Source organism: Xenopus tropicalis, chromosome 5 (assembly GCF_000004195.4).
Source record: "Xenopus tropicalis strain Nigerian chromosome 5, UCB_Xtro_10.0, whole genome shotgun sequence".
Taxonomy (NCBI): domain Eukaryota; kingdom Metazoa; phylum Chordata; class Amphibia; order Anura; family Pipidae; genus Xenopus; species Xenopus tropicalis.
In genome coordinates this window covers 81,693,393-81,707,672 of record NC_030681.2, presented here as the reverse complement: position 1 = coordinate 81,707,672, position 14,280 = coordinate 81,693,393, and positions in this window count along the sequence as shown.

Below are 14,280 nucleotides of genomic sequence, written 5' to 3'. Positions count from 1 at the left end.
ATCGAAAATAAAAGAGACAGTGTTGAATTGCAATGTACAACCCCCTGTGGCTAAAGGTCACACACCAATAAAGGGACAATCTGTCATGCTCTGCTTGCAACATTCATTTCTCAACGCGCCATTATGTTCACATTGAATTTTTATTTGAAAGTACATCATCTGTCTAATTTAGGGTGACCAGATCACAATTCTATTCAGGGAGCCTCATGAAAAATGCATTATGCAGTTAAACAGCGAATGTAATGGTGCCTAGCTTTATATGGTAAATGACAGTAAAAAATAAAAAAGGAAAAAATGACAATATAGATGCACATAAATGATCTTCTTACCTGCACTATGATGGACAAAATATATGTTTTATGTTACTTTTTTATTGAGTCAATGATTTGCATATTGGCCATACTGGCCCAAGTTAATGCAGTTAATACATGGGACAATTTCACTGACCAATAACGCAATAACAGAGATGGTTCGTCTGCGATTAATTTGTTGTAGGCTTGATACTTCATGATTGTATGGTCATGGAACTTCTCGTTGTCTTCCAATATCGTAATATTTTACAAAGGGGGTAGTGATGAGTGAATCTGTCCCATTTCGCTGAAAAAAATCCCGAAACTGCTGAAAAATTAGCAAAATGCGGCTACCGCGTCTTTTGTGGTGCACACAACTTTTTTTCTGTCATTATAAATACATCAAAGTCAATGAGCATTTTTCTCAGAAAATTTTTTGTTGTAGCGAAATTTTGCCACAGTTTCGCAAAAAATACACCCATGGAGAAATGTGGAATTTCACAACAAAACATCACAGAGCACCAATTATAACTGGTAATATCACCCACTGTGACACTGAGGAGTACATATTTTACCAATTTGTCCTAATTCACCTATTTGAAAACTTTCTCATCGGTAGTAGTGTTTCATTCCATTACAACTACATTCACCTTCAATATCTACACTTTGCCATCCAGTTTTTTCTTAGAAATATTTTACAACATTATAAATATTCAATTCCAACTTTTATGTAAAGGGGATAACTGACTCAGAATGATACATCTTGCCACCTTAATGCTTTATAAATAAAGCCCTATGTTTCTTTTTATAGCATACTTGTTTTTCATGTATAAGGGAAAAAGTAGGAATAGAAGCGGAGCACCGGGCAGCAATTCAGTAAAAACTAATTTTTATTTCCATTTGATTAAGAACATAAAAGGCATAGAAGAGCGTCCTCACCCATACAGCTTGACACGTTTTGTGGCTAGCATGCCACTTCCTCAGAAGCTTTCTTCTTTTTACTTGTTTTTCATGTATGCCTACTGTATACTGAATGACTGTTACAATAAAGTAATAAAAGTTATTTTTTTTAAGCTTTGTTTTCATTTAATGTCAATCGCATCCCAAAAGTCAGAGACTACACTCATTTTACTTTACTTTTGTGGTAGAATGGAATGGCTAGGGTAATGTTACTTACTTCCTTCTCAAGTAAGTCTCTAGCCACCTTAAATCTAAACAAATAATATATTGGTGCTTATAAGTGCCATAGAGAGAAAAACAACAAACAACAAAAACTTATCATTCTCACTATTTATTCCCTAGCCACCCAGCCTAACAAGACTATTACTATGCTTGTTTTGGACTTTATATTTACTATTACACATACACCCCCAATTACTAAATAACATGCCCATGTTATAATGATAAAGGCAGGTAATTTTTCTGTTAATTTGCTCCTTGTGAGCCACAGTCTTAACATAAATATCTGTCTTCATTGAACATACCTATTTTTGGTTCAGAAAAATTCAGGTTGAATATGCTTTTCAAATAAAATCATTTTCCCCATCTGAGACCTATTTAACATTGATAGCTAACACATTCCATCTGCAAAAAACTTTGCTAAATACCTAGAAGGATTACTGTTTCAACATGTACAGAAATTTTAGTCTTTGCTTGCATAAAAGCTCCTGTTCCTCCAGAGAAAACTTAGATTTAAAATGCAGAACATTCCATTCTGGCCATGACTCTTTTTTACATTAGTTTTATAGTCGTGCTTAAATTTTAAGTGACATGTGGGTAAAAATTGTTGTACATATTATTTGGCAATTTTTATTTATATGATGTTTTTACATCTTACTATAGCTTACAAGAGAACCTGAAGCACTACTGAATCAGCTGATTATATGAATAATTTGTAGATGTTTTAGCTATGTTTGTTAATGTATAAGTATTGTTAAGGTGTTCTGTACTGCAAATGGTTTAGCAACTGTGTGCTAAATAATGAGGTAATGGAAAAATTGTGTGGTATGAAACAACGTGTGTACCATACAAGAAAAATAATTGAATATACACTGTAGGTAGAAATTTCCACATTTGCTTTAGAGATAAACTTACCTGGAGCCCACAAGAAGACCTGAGTCAAGGGTCCATCTCCCCCCCCACCCCATGCACTATTCCTGCCTTCCACTACCCCCACCACAGCCACTGAACTACTCCCCTTTTGAAGCCAATTACAGGCCTATGGGAAGCTGGCCTCACCACCCACCAATTTACCCAGGCAAGACTCAACAGGACCAGGGCACACCGGGTTTTCTTCTGATGCTATGGTTGTCCACTCCAAACCTGACAGTTGCTTAACATGATGGCAAAACAAAACTTGATTCCATACACTCTTTTCAACCACCTCATTTACAAAAAGGCTTACCCCTAGCCTGGTAGCATTCTGAGCAATTGCATTTCCAAAGTGAGGGGGAGGAGGTGACAAAGAAAGAAATACAACTTAAAGAGAATAAAAAGACAGAATGATTAAATGATAATAGGTTTGGAGAAAAAATTTCATTGATCCACCAAGAAATTGATCCTTATGAAAATAGAAACAGAAACACCAAAGCTACCATCCAAGCTGTGACCAATCAAGTGTTGTCTAAGGGGTTTAAGAGTTCAGCAGCAATGATAAATTATAAAACCCTGCCGACTTATCAGAACTCTAAATAAGAACAGCATTGTATTCATTTTATTACAATTCATATCTTGGCAGAATGTTACAAATTAGTAGTATTTTTATTTTCAGTATTTTTCATTTCCAATAAGTTCCCAAAGTTTTATTGCATTTAAATGCTCCCTTGCACATATATAAAAAGTGGGACCGCCAGACTTATTTGTGAATTTATTGCTAACACTAAGGACCATGAATCCGAGCTACAACTGAATAGTACTAATATTTATTACAGTAAAACAAATTGATTGAGCTTAAAAATATAAGTCAGTTCATTTCAATTAGGCTATAAAATAAAAATAATCTAAAAAAAAAACCCAGATATCAACCTGCTTTAATGCTAAATAAACAATTTTGATACGTCTTAGGTGGTGGAGTTCTCAGTTGTTTTTAAAAAAATTTTTAGCTTTTTGATTTTCAAAAAATTTAGGTTTAAAAAAGTCCAAACTCAAGCATATTCAACATATTTTGCCTCGAATTGTGGAAAAACATGATTGGTCTTTTTAGTTTGTGAGTTTTTAAATTATTGATAGATAACAATATAAACCTCCTAATTAAAGTTATGGGACCTGTTAGCCAGAATGCTCGGGACCTGGGGTTTTCTGGATAAGGGATCTTTCCGTAATTTGGATCTCCATAACTTAAGTCTACTAAACAATCATTAAAATATTGAATAAACCCAATAGGCTTGTTTTGCCTTCGATAAGGATTGATTATACCTTAGTTAGGATCAAGTACAAGGTACTGTTTTATTAATACAGAGGAAAAGGAATTTTATCATTTCATAAAATTAAAATGATTTGCTTATAATGGAGTCTATGGGAGATGGCCTTTCTGTAATTTGGAACTTTCTGGATAACGTGTTTCCGGATAAGGGTTCCCATACCTGTATTACATTTAGTAAAATCAAAATGTTGATACCAAACTGTTGTCACACAAGTCGTTTTCTTCATCTGAAAAGACAACGCTACTCTTTTTTTTTTTTTCCTTGGAAGGGTTGAACTGGGATAAAATTAACTATGTAAATACGTTTACTCTCTGGCAACAAATGCTACAGTCAAACTTGTTTTTACTTTAATTCCATTTCATTTTTGAACATGATACCCTTCAAAACTATAAAATACTTGCTTGTTACTATCATAATTACATAGGGTTAAAAAAAGACCATTGTCCATCAAGTTCAACCCATCCAAGTAAACCCAGCACACACAACCTATACTGACCTATCTATACACTCACATACATAAACTATATATACAACCACTAATACTAACTGTAGATATTAGTATCACAATAGCCTTGGATATTCTGCTTGTTCAAAAACTTATCCAGGCCCCTCTTAAAAGGCATTAACAGAATCTGCCATTACCACATCTCTAGGAAGGGCATTCCACAACCTCACTGCCCTCACCGTGAAAAACCACCTACGCTGCTTCAAATGGAACCTCCGTTCCTCTAATCTAAAGGGGTGACCTCTGGTGCGTTGATCGTTTTTATGGGAAAAAAGAACACCCCCTATCTGCCTATAATCCCCTCTAATGTACTTGTACAGAGTAATCATGTCCCCTCGCAAGCGCCTCTTTTCCAGAGAAAACAACCCAAACCTTGACAGTCTCACCTCATAGTTTAAATCTTTTATCCCCTTTACCAGCTTAGTTGCACGTCTCTGTACTCTCTCCAGCTCATTAATATCCTTCTTAAGGACTGCAGCCCAAAACTGCACCGCATACTCAAGGTGAGGCCTTACCAGGGACCTATAAAGGGGCAAAATTATGTTTTCATCCCTTGAGTCAATGCTCTTTTTAATACAAGACAGTACTTTATTTGCTATAGTAGCCACAGAATGACACTGCCTGGAGTTAGACAACTTCACACAACATCTACAAAAACCCCTAGATCTGTCTACATTAAGGATACCCCCAATACACTACCATTCAGGAGATAGTTCACGTTTATATTATTTCTACCAAAGTGCATAACTTTGCTCTTGTCAACATTGAACCTCATTTTCCATTTTGCTGCCCAGTTTTTGCAATTTTGTCAAATCTCTCTGCAAAGCGGCAGCATCCTGCATGGAACTTATAGTTTTGCACAATTTAGTGTCATCAGCAAAAATAGAAACAGTACTCTCTATGCCCTCCTCCAGGTCATTAATAAACAAGTTAAAAGTAAAGGACCAAGGACTGACCCTTGCGGTACTCCACTAACCACACTGGTCCAATTAGAAAATGTTCCATTTATTACCACTCTTTGTAATCTATCCAGCCAGTTCTCTATCCAATTACAAATATTATGTTCTAGGCCAATATTCCTCAAATTGATCATTAACCTTCTGTGAGGTACTGTATTAAATGCTTTAGCAAAGTCTAAGTAGATGACATCAACTGCCATTCCGGCATCAAGGTTTCTGCTCACCTTCTCATAAAAGGCGACTAAATTAGTCTGGCAAGATCTGTTACATATAAAACCATGCTGGCACAAACTTATAATATTGTGAACTGCAATGTATTCAAGTACCCTATCCCTTATTACCCCTTCCAAAAGCTTTCCTACTACTGATGTCAGACTAACAGGCCTATAGTTTTCAGGCTGAGAGCGGGATCTCTTTTTAAATAACGTCACCACATTAGAAATTCGCCAGTCTCTTGGCACCATGCTAGACTAAAACGAATCCTGAAAAATTATGTGAAGAGGCTTGGCAATCACAGCGCTCAGCTCATTTAATACCCTGGAATTAATCCCATCCAGTCCTGGACCTTTGTTTACCTTTACATGTTCAAGTCTCTTTTGAATTTCCTCCTGAGTGACCCATGCGTCAGTAGCTAAATTACTAGATTAAAAGGGAAGCCTTCATTAGCTGGCTCCTCAGATGTGTAGACAGATGAAAAATAAGAGTTCAAAATTTCAGCTTTTTCCCCGTTCTCATCAACCAACGTAACCCCCCCCCCCCGTGATAATAAGGTTCCTACCCCTTTTTGCTTCATTTTTTTACTATTCACATAATTAAAAAATAATTTTGGATTCTTTTTACTCCTAGCTGCAATATCCCTTTCCATCTCTATTTTAGCTTGCCTGATAGCTTTTTTGCATGCTTTATTTGCTTCCTTGTACCTGGTGAAAGTTTCTGCTGTCCCAGCTAACTTGAATGCTTTAAAAGCACATTTTTTCTTACCAACCTCAACACTAACATTTTTATTCAGCCATAAAGGTTTTGCTTTGCGATGCCTCTCCTTGCTTACAAAGGGAATATACTGTTGTGTATACCTGCAAAGCAATGTTTTAAAGATGTTCCATTTTCCTTCTGTGTCTAACCCCATGAAAAGCCTTTCCCAGTTGAGACTTTCCAGAGATCCCCTTATACTGGCAAAGTCTGCACGTCTAAAATCAAGCGTTTTAGTTAATCCCTTATAGAGCTGTCTCTGCTGCATTATCTCAAAGGAGACCATGTTGTGATCAATGTTCCCTAAATGCTCACCCACACAAATGTTAGCAATGAGTTCAGTGTTATTAGATATCACCAGGTCCAATATAGAATCATTCCTAGTAGGTTCTTGAACCGCCTGAAAAAAGTTGACATTTAGCAAATTTACAAACCTACTTAGCCACCCCATTACTCCAGTCAATGTCCAGATAATTCGACTAACGGTGTAACTTTACATTTTGTTATAATAAACCCATCTGCCATTTCACTGTCCCTCATTTATGGAGTCCTTACTTTTTTTTGTAATATGCATACAATTAACTTATAATGAACAGTCAACAGTCTTGCCTTAATTAAATATACTACTTTCTTGTTCATAAAATTAGATTTGTTTGGCACAAATGATTCTTTATGACAAAAGTTAACTCTCCATTATTAGTCCCAATGCAAGACAGAATCCTATTTACTTTCTAAAGAAAATCAGCTTCCTACCATTATTTTGGTGCCAACTTTGATAAATATAAGTTCAGAAATATTAAATACTAATCCATATTCAAAAGCTGTCAACTAATGCACAAATATCTGAATCCTTGCTATAAGCATACAAAAGTGAGGGGGGATTAATCATTGATCCTGTTTTCTAAGGAATTTAGTATATATGTAGGTGCATGTATTTTGAACAACAGGGGTCTTTTAGTTACTGATCATAAATTTGACAAGCCATCATACCAAACCAAAGCAAACTCCATGGTGGTCCTAAATATTTACCTTAAATATTTTCATAGTCTGACACCTCCCTGTATATTACAAAGTTACCATTACAAATTTAACAATCCACCTTACCATGTCAAGGTAACCCCATATGATGGTCCTAACTATTTACCTCTGGTCAAATTTTTTCATATATCATTGCAATTCCTAACATTCCACACAGAAATTTAGACACATTTTATATTTTAGTAGTGTGTTACCCTAAATGCCATTAAGTTGTTTTCAAAGGCCTCAAAAACTGAGAGTGAGGCATCCAGTTAATTTTCCCTCTTCATCCACACACACATTGTTTAGCTACTTACATTGTTCTTTCTGACAGGTACCATGATTAATGTTCTATTTACAAATCAATAATACCAACTCTGTCATCACTTTTGAGAAGGAAGAGAATGAGCTTTCTTGGATTGGAAGAGCTAAACATGAACAAAATAACATATAGGCAATGCACACAATTTACAAGGCAAATATTTTCATTTTATGTTTATCACAAAGAGCAAAATGTTATGCCTAATTAAATTTGGAAAACACCTTGTTCTTTGTCTTGGTCACAATTCAATGGACCAGCTGAATTAAACTAGGTGACATTCCACTGAATACTTAGATAAAGAGTATTTGAAATGAAACATTCCATGTAAGACAGTTTACTCATGATCTTGTTGAAGCTATGACCTCAATAGTAAATCAATTTAGCTTGTTACATTAGAAATTTTTATGCATTGCTTTTATGTTTAACCTTTTTGTATGGAACAGTTGCAGCATTAAACTATACAAGTTACAATAAACAAACACCAACATAAGGAACATTTTTTTTTATTGTGAAATACAACAAAATAAAAAAAAAAAACATAAAAAATTGCACACATTAAACATGTAAAATTATATATTTAAATTATAAACATAGATAACAGAAAGCAGTAAGAAATATAATTTTAACATTACCATAAAATAGAAGAATCCATATTGTAGTGAGTAACCGTGCCACTAGAGTTAATGAGCATCCCATCAATAAAGACAGTAAAAGGGAAGGGGTAGGACAAGGCTTAGGTGCAAAGATGATCAGTTTTTGTTATTGCTTGCAACCCTCTAGCTTGAAAATGAAACCTATTGAATGGTAAAGCTAAATTAACTAATAAGAGCTAACAGGTAAGTGTTGGGTGTAGCAAGTCCATTCAGTGTTATTCCATTTTCTTTTAAGGATATAATACTAATTTAAATATCTTATCCTGGCAGTCAAAAGGTGGCCATACACGGGCCGATTGTAGCTGCCGATATCTGTCCCTTGGACCGATTCGGCAGCTTATCGGCCCATGTAGGGGCAGGAATGAGGGGCATGCCCGACCGATATCTGGCCTGAAATTGACGAGATATCGATCGGGCAGGATAAAAGATTTAGTTGGAACCATCTGCGCCCATTGCTCCCGTTATAATTCGATCATGTATGGCCACCTTAAGGTATTATTTATATAATTATTAAAAGCATAGGATCTCTTATTCAAAAACCCAATATCCACAGAGCTCACAAGTATGTAAGGTAAATTTTATTCATTTAATGATTTCTTTTTCTCTGTAATAATAAAACAGTACCTTGTACTTGATGGTAACTAAGCTGCATGAATCTATTTTGGTTGCTAAACAATCCTATTGAGTTTATTTTATGACTTAGATCCCATATCTGTATTACATTATCTGTAAAGTGTCAACATATTCTTCAAAGCTGGTAGCGAGCAACAAGAGGTTAATTTGTTAGTTTGTAGGCATGCATCTGAGGAAGTTACAAGGGAGGAGGAAAGTCCAAGATCACAGAAGAAACAAAGGGAATGGTTTAGATAAAGTCTAAATTGTACAGTGGAGAATTGTTAAATGGAGCTTTGTAAGTAAAGGTTGGGGAGTTTAATTTGGGAAAAAGATGCAAAAATGTATAGGTAGCCAGTGTAGTTATTTGCAGAGAGGTGCAAGTGAGGTGCTTTGACATTGAATTGTTAATTGTATTGGAATGTATTGTATGAGCCTCTTCAATAAAAGAGATATTATTGGCAAATACAGTCTGCAAAGTGCATTTTTCAGTATTTTCTTAATAATTTAAGCATAATTGCAGCAGTCATAAAAGTTGAGTCTGCCCCAATTGCAGCCTAAGGCTAAGCCACCCCAAAGCTGCTTGGCGCCTTAAAAAAAATCGCACGGTTTCTGCACTGCTCTGAAACCTTTACCATCATCATTATCTTCTTGCATTCCTGCAAATTCTGGTTCTGTTAAAATTAGCTGTGCTCTAATTGGATCTTTCTTCTTGTGGCTTCTCCAATCAGAGCATAGCTGTCTTGACAGACAGTAAAATTGATCAAGGCACAGATGTAGTCAGGTCTGGGGAGATATTACAAACACAAGGCACTGCAGAAATAAAGACTGATAAGAAGAATCTGCAGACAGTAAACTTTACCTAAGAACCTCACCAACTCTGAAATGTTGATGCAGATTTCATCCCACTACCATAGGTACAATTCAGTATATGTTCTAAAGGCTGAATCACTAGCTGAAATTAAATAGTTTTTTGTCACCTGGCATCTACAGTATAATATCCCTATCAGCCTTGCTCCAGTCCTAAATTAACTCTTTACCCCTGAAAAAGCTAATTGTGCTTTTATATATTTGTTGTTGTTGTTTTGCCCTTACTTGTCTTACTTTTGTCATTGTTTTATTCATTTCTAGCTAGTTACAGTGGAGCATACATGAAACTGCATGGCTGGGAAACAAACCAATGTTGTGCCAATGTTATAGTGTGGGGGCCTGACTGGTTTTCACTATATATATAATGTGCCTAGGATGTCAGTACCCGCTACCTTTTTCTCTATAAAACTAACTGATCACAAACAGAAATGGATAGATAACCCCTCACAGAAGTGCACGTATGAATATTTTTACATCCTAAGCATTTTAGGGTAAAAAAGCACTCCCACCCGCACTTTTGCACAGTATCCCTGAATGTCAGTGGGAACTGCAAGAGGTAGTTTAGGGGGTTAATTTTTTGTGCCAGCAAGGAATCCACTAAGCTGCATATTAGGTTTAGGACGGTCTATGTATGTATCTTTTGTATCTTTAGTATGCATGTAGCTTTATCCTCCCCAAACCTAAAGAGTCAAAATAGGCATAAATGTGCTTGCATTGTGATGAAACTTGGGTGAAAGTTTTGCAGTTGCTATTTTTTTTTTTTTTAAAAATAAAACTGTGAAATAAAGTTATATAACAGTGAAATAAAGTTATTAGAGACAATTATCATTGACTTCTATAAAAGCATTTACAGTACTTGCTGAATTTTTCTGGCTACTTTTCACATTTTTTCCTTTAACAAATTTATTTGACTCACATTTTTGAAGTTTTTTTCTCAAATTGAAAAATTAACTGGAATTTTGATAAATTTTTCTCTTATATGTAGAACACTAGGTCCAAATCTGCACTTTCCAATCTAGTGCAGATTCCAGTCCAATCTTTGTTTGACTATAGGTGAGTGCTTATATTTACTTTTGCTGATAAATATTTGTATAATGTTGTATACAGCTTCTTAAATGGAAAAATGGAAAAAAAAGGATATGGATGAGCAGTGGTTGATGCTCCAGAGTAGAGATCTTAGGACTTCTTTACCACTTTTGGATGCAAAGGACACAAGCAAAATTGTTTGTACTTCTCTGCCTCCACTTTCTAGATGAATACAGGGGGTGGGGGGCATATAGGCCCACTTTCCAGCTTCTTGTCTCCTTTGCATCCACTGAAACTGGAGCATTTAAACTATTATTTAGACAGACATTTTATGTGTTTCCAACACATGTTTAATACATTAACCTCATATTTATAAAGGAATTTAAAACCCCTTTCAATTAAATTTTTTCTTCAATCAACCAATTCCTATGAATTTGGATACAACTACTATACTAAAAAAAACCTGTGGCAAAATGAGAGGAAAAAATACTTGAAACTTCGCTAAGAAACCCTTGATTTATTTGTTTAATTTATTTAGGTTGACCATCTCCAAATGGTTGGAACTGCAGGAAGTATTTCCTAGTCTGCCCATCCACCATGCACCCAACTACAAGGTGCATCAGCACATTACACTTTCGAACTGGACAGACCATCTAGCTATCATAACGGAGCATGACATGTTGAAAACATCCCCCAACCTGGAATTCATGTCAACACAGTCTGGCAGTATGACCAAACTGACCCATGAAATCTTGTCATGTATGGTCATCTTAAGAAAATTAGCAAAACAAGACAGCAACAAGGGTCAAGGGATTTTTGCAAACATATCTCATAGTAGGATTATTTAGATTTTCCTCTGTAGTCACTAAATGAATCACCACAAATAATTAAATATACAGTACATAATATACCCTGTTTTATTTTTCAGTAGCTGTTTCCTTGTATAAGATATTTAAAGCTACTTGCTAGTGTAGACAAAAGCAAACTGGCCCATATTAATATATACATACATGCCCTCATGCTTTCAACTGCATATAAATGAAAAAAGCAAACAAAACCATTTAATATAAGAGAAAAATAAATTGTTCTCATTTTATTTAACAAAACACATAAACAGGTGACTATTGTATTTTAAATGATGAATCAATATAAACAGTGAACTCAATGTTGGATTTCAAAATCAGAAAAGAGCGATATAGATTGACCATTTAATCCTATAATACAAATTACAAATGTAGATTTCTAGCTAATCCTGTAATGTAAATATATATGTACCATGTCAGAAATTCCCTTTTTTTCTATCCAGATTAATGGAACTGCTTGCAGACCTTATTATGAATATATAAAATCAATGTGATACTTTTTTTCTTGTTGGAAGACTGAACCATGACATACTTAAGTAACATTATGACTTTGTGAATATTTTTAACTGGTTTCAAAATTTGTAATAATTTGTTATCTAATACAAATAATGACAATATATATGACAGTAAAAAGAAACCAGAGCTAGAGGACAGCAAGCCTTGCTCATGAGAGTTTTCTCATCAAGCATCAAGCATGAAACATTAGGGATGGGTGTATGACTTTTGAGCTGCTGCATAGGAGAATGACAGACAGTGGAAAAAAAGGTATAGTTATAAACAGAAGCTAAGACAGGCAAGCATAGGCTTTTCCAAATAAAATGGCATGTCTTAAAGCTGAAAACTGGAGAAAAGTCGTAGGGGCCTATTTATTAAAGTACGAGAGGTACGAATTACAAAAAAATTGTATTTGTTCGTACTGTGCGTATTTTCTGTGACTTTTTTGTATTTTGCGAAACTTTTTCGTACTTTGTGACAAAATTTGTGCGACAAAATCGTATTGTTGCGGCGAATACAAAGTTTCGGATCTATTCAAGCTTCAGTATCATGACTTTCCTTGGACAAGGTTGAAGCTGCAGAGTGCCATTGAGTCTTATGGGAGGCTTCCAAAATCAAGCACAAAAGGATCAAAGTCAGAAAGGTTTTCCTGCTGTTTACGATCGTTCGGATACAAAATTTTTGTGACTTTCGGATCGCCAATACGATATTATCGTGACTAATAAGATTTTTACGTAAGCATTTTCGTGATATTTGCGATCATCAGAAATTATGATATTTAATCCAAATTTTTCCCAATTCGGGATTGGAACTCGTACTTTGATGAATAGACCCCGTAATCTTAAGAAATGGAATTCTAGAGGCAGGGTGCTGCTCAAAAAATATGAAATGAGTTTGTGAAAGAGAAAAAAAGATATCAAAAACCCTGGAAAATCTGAAGATCATATACTGTATACAAAAGAGGGGTCATATTATAGAATGCCTTGGACAGCTGTAGTAATTGTTTGATTGACTGAGCAAATAGTCTGATTGGGGGTCATTTATAGTAGACTGTATTGTGGACAGTAGGGAGCTAAATAGTAGTTATTTTCTTAATAAGGAAGTGAATAAGTAAACCAATGAGAGGTACGGTTGTTTTCTGCTCATTTTGCATACTTCTCAACAAGAGTAATTGATGACACCTAAACAGTGTGCCTGAGATTTAGTGATGAAGATGATCTTCACATTAATGGATGGGTAAGTTACAGGAGTGGTGGGTTATAGGTAAAAATTCTAAGATTATCTTTAGAAATTTTTCATTTGATTTTGAGGTGTACTGGCAGAACTTGAGACAAAATGAGGATAAAAGATATAAATATGTGGGGGGTTTGTAAGCACGAGAGATGGAAATAGTAACATCATATAAATACGTGAGCCAATATACTGTACCAGGGTACCATATTTTTTTTTTCTAAACTATGCTAATGCTAGTTTGATTAACACTAAACTGTTGCTTATCCATACTCGTGTTTTGCTAGATTACAACATAGTATGTCCTCCCTCCTACTGTGTGAGATGAGCCCTTGATGCTATACTTTTCACATTAGTATTCAGTATGACTTTTATATAAACAACCTTGCATATCCAAAACATTGATACTATTTCTTCAGCTATTAAAAACAGTGGTCCTGAATCATCTCTAACACATTTTAGTTCTCCCTTCTTTTAGAGTTTTCAAATTTTTTTACATATCTTTCAGTAGAAGCCAAACTGCTGCCTGGGATCATAACTAGTGATGACCAAAATTTTTCGGCAGGCATGGATTAACAGCAAATTCAACGTTTAGCCATTGGCAGACTTTTGTCCAAAAATGGGTGCAAAAATTTGCAGTGGAAAAAATTTGCAGCTGAAAAAATGTTGTGTTTTTCTAATGTTTTGCCATTTCAGAATTTTTTTCAAAGTTTCGCAAATTTTTTGGCAAAACGGGACAGATTCACTCATCACTAATCATAACAACCAAATAGGTGCTGGAATTCTACAAAGCAGAAACCATATAAAAGATCAGTTGTAGATTGTCTTATAATATCATTGTCTGCATCATACATAAACTTTTAGGGGAAAGAGTTATTTAACACTGAATTTGCTATTGTTTGGGAATTTTTCATATGAAAATACATGATGGAATGTAATGGGTCCCGAAAGGAGTTGTTGGTTATTTTTTGTGGGGTTTTTGTTTTTTTTTTTTTAATGTGAAATATATTGCTAACCAGCAGTAATCCTGTGTGGCATTTTTTTGTA